Source organism: Capsicum annuum, unplaced genomic scaffold (genome assembly GCF_002878395.1).
Source record: "Capsicum annuum cultivar UCD-10X-F1 unplaced genomic scaffold, UCD10Xv1.1 ctg74152, whole genome shotgun sequence".
Classification (NCBI taxonomy): Eukaryota; Viridiplantae; Streptophyta; class Magnoliopsida; order Solanales; family Solanaceae; genus Capsicum; species Capsicum annuum.
The window spans coordinates 2,218-6,079 of record NW_025884238.1 but is presented as its reverse complement, the minus strand read 5'-3'; positions in this window follow the sequence as shown (position 1 = coordinate 6,079).

Genomic DNA, 3,862 nt, shown 5'->3' with positions numbered 1-3,862 from the left:
CTTTGATAGCATGTTCTTTCAGATAAGTGGTTGGTTTGCAGCACTTTAGCTAGTCACCCGTACTTCACTAGATCAAAAGCGAAGCTTGCCATGGCTAGTAGGGAGATTGAAAATTCACTCATTGACCTAGATCATGATCCCAGGAAAGAAAGTTCAGAACACAATAATGAAGTATTGAGACTTAGACAATAATTGCTAGATCTGCACTGAGCATGGGCTAGTGGCATGCCTTCTCCTTCACTCTCTGAAGATCTTGGGAATATCCCCAATTGCCCACCGCTCTCTCAGGCATAATTCTCTGTTCCCTTTGAGTCACCGGAGCATGCACCAGGATTCACTCCGCGACAATATTACCCTGGTACTTCTAGTGTGCCCCTGGAAGATTCTCAACCAAGGCCCGTGACTCAGCTATCTCCACCAGAAGCACCTATGTTCGTGGCTCCGTCACCACCTGAAGCTCCCACATATGTTGTGCATCCGACAATAGTGCTTCCTCGGTCTGCCAGTGAGCCAGTATTGAAAGTTTTAGATAGTCAGTATTATGCCCCGAAGCCTACTTTGAGAATGAATAAACCGTATGGGTACGCTCAGCTACCTATATTTCCATTAGATACGGAGAAACCTATCGCAACAGAGGAACAGGAGGTCATAGCACGGAAATTGAAAAGTTTGGAACAAGCAATGAGGAATCTGCAGGGAACCGGAGGTTATAAGATTGTTTCCTATAAAGATCTTTGCATGTTTCCAGACATCAACCTTCTCCTCGGTTTTAAAATGCCCAAGTTCGAGAAGTATGCTGGACACGATGATCCCGTGGCACACTTGAGATGTTATTGCAACCAATTGAGGGCTGCGGGGGGAAGGAAAGAGTTGCTTATGGTTTTCTTTGGTGAGAGTCTTTCCGATCTGGCTTCAGAATGGTTTGTCGATCAAGATATCGACAAGTGGAACAATTGGGATGACTTAGCTTTCGAGATTGTGCAACATTTTCAGTATAATGTTGACCTGATTCCTGATGAAAAATCCTTGGTTAACATGAAAAAGAAAAGCTCCGAAGGCTTTAGGGAATACGCGATAAGGTGACATGAGCAGGCCACAAGGGTAAAGCCTCCAATGAAGGAGAGTAAGCTGGTAGAGGTCTTTATTCAGGCACAGGATGAGACCTATTTTCAACATTTACTTCGGGCAATTGGAAAGTCTTTTATTGAAGTCCTCAAAATGAGAGAGATGATATAGGAATGAATTAAGACCGGCCGAATAGTGAGTTTTACCGGGTTAAAATCTACCACACAAGCGAGTCAAGGTGGATCTGGCACATTCGGAGGTAAAAAAAAGAAAGAGGACGTGGTGATCGTTGTTGCTGGACCCCATTCCTATCCCAAAAGACCGCCTAGCCCCTATCCCCAATCCCAAGCCCAAGCCTATGTCCAAGTTCCATATATTCCTCCCCATCATTACTACCCTCTGAAAAACCTACCATATGTTATTCCACCTTCTTCTTACCCAGTATATAGCACACAACTATATGCTTAAACCCCTTCTTACCCGCAATGGCGTGCGCAAGCTCCATAAAATCGTCCATCAGCTCCACCAAATTACCAAAACCCCTCCAGACCCGATTTTCAACCCAGGCCCGAGTACAAGAGAGAGAAGGCGGTCAAAAATTAGTTCACACCTCTTGGGGAGTCATATGCTAGCTTATTTGATAGGTTGAGAAAGATGAAGGTATTAAGCCCAATTCAAGGAAGGCTTTCAAATCCACCCCCGAGGAATCTCGATTATTCTTTAAGGTGTGCATATTGTTATGACATGCCAAGCCACGATATCGAGAAATACTGGTATTTAAAGAGAGTCATCCAAGATTTAATTGACACAAATCAGATATTGGTCCAGGCCCCAGAGGTTCCAAATATTAACCAGAATCCACATCCAACCCATGCTAAAGCCAATATTTTAGAATTGATATATGATGGGAAAGAGTTGTCAAGGTGTTATAAGCCTATTTTCAAGATACAGACCGATGAGAAAAATCGGTGAATGTAGCAGATTTTTTGAAAGCAATGTCATTAAGCCAGGAAGGAATGAGAAAAGCTAAAGTCCAAGAAAGCATAAAGAAACCTGTGATCACAGTGAAAGGAGTTCGAGCAGTCATTGGTTTAAGTTAAGACAAGCCTAAGTTGTCGGTGATAGGAGCTCTGGGTAAGCCCATCTTAACGGTGAAAGGAGCACTGGCAACGCCTATTGTCCTCAAATCGATGACCCAACCTCTGATAGTTGATACAAAAAAGGTTCCCTGGAATTATAAGCGGATTGCGATGACCTATCAGGGGAAGAAAGTAGTAGAAAATGTAGATGAGGTAGGGGGTTTGACTCGGTCAGGAAGATGCTTCGTGCCTGAAAGCTTAAGGAAGTCCAAGACAATTGTAAGTGGACCTTCATCTATCAAAAAGCCTGTCACCAAAGAAGAAGCCAATGAAATTTTGAAAAATATGAAGTTTCCAAAGCATTCAATAATAGATCAGTTGAAGAAAACCCAAGCTCAAATTTCCCGCTTATCTTTGTTGTTGCATTCCAAGGAACATCGTGATATTATATTGAAGGTATTAAATAAAGCACATATTCCTAGGGAGGTTACAGTAAATCAGCTTGAGAAAATGGTTGGAAAAATCTTTGAGGTCAATCGAATCAGCTTCTCTGATGACGAATTGACAATTGAAGGTATGTGGCATAATTGGGGGCGTTATATTACCGTGAAGTGTGAAGATTTATACGTCACTCATTTCATGATTTACGGAGGTTCTGGCGCAAATATTTGCCTTATTTCCACCTTGCAAAATTTGAACATTAGTGTTGAAAGGATCAGACCCAACAATGTATGTGTCAGGCCTTTCGATGGTGCAAAATCAAACTCCATTGGCGAAATAGAACTAATGTTGATTATAGGGCCTGTTGAGTTTGCCATAGAGTTTCAAGTATTGAATATATACTCCTCTTACAATCAGTTGTTGGGAAGACCATGGATCCACAAGGCCAAGGCGGTTGCATCTACATTGCACCAAATGATCAAGTTTGAGCATGACAAGCAATAAGTTGTTATTCATGGTGAAGGGGATTCGTCTGCCTATGAAGATTTTTCCTTGTCCCTTATTGAAGCAAACAATGTAGAGGAGCCATTTGTCTATCAAACTTTTGATACAGTGTCAGTAAATCGTATCATTGAAGGGCAGATTATTCCAGGGCCAAAATTGTCTCCTTCTTCTGTCATGATGATAAATGAAATGTTAAAATATGGATTCGACCCAAGAAGGGGTTTGGGAGTGTTTCTGCACGGTATGGTTCATCCCATATGTCCAAATGAGAACATGGGCACTTTTGGTTTGGGATTTGAACCCATGACTGAAGATCTGAAGAAGGCCAAGGAAAGGAAAAAGGAAACATAGTCACTCCCTCGCCCAGTACCCTTACTCAATAAGTCATTCATCAAGGGCAGTGTTGTCGCACCTATAGAGTTTGGAGCTGAATTGGTTGATGACTTCCAGAACCTGTTGATCGAAGTTGACATGGTACCAGTAAGGCAGACGTGCAATTCATAGGTCCAGCTATCCGGCTCAACAATTCAAAAGCACTCCTCTCCCCATCAGGAGGGAGTTTTGGTAGTTTGTTTTGTTTTTCTTTCTGTTTATCCGAGTTATTTCAGGGTTGTAATTTGGATTTTAGTTTGTTTATGTTATGTTGTCATTTGTGTTTAAACCCTCCTATCTTTTCCTTTTAATAAAATGCAATGTCCCCTTATTTTGTGTTTAATATATTTTGATTTTGTCTTTTTCTGTATACAGTTCTCTTTATGCTGATTCTAATGACA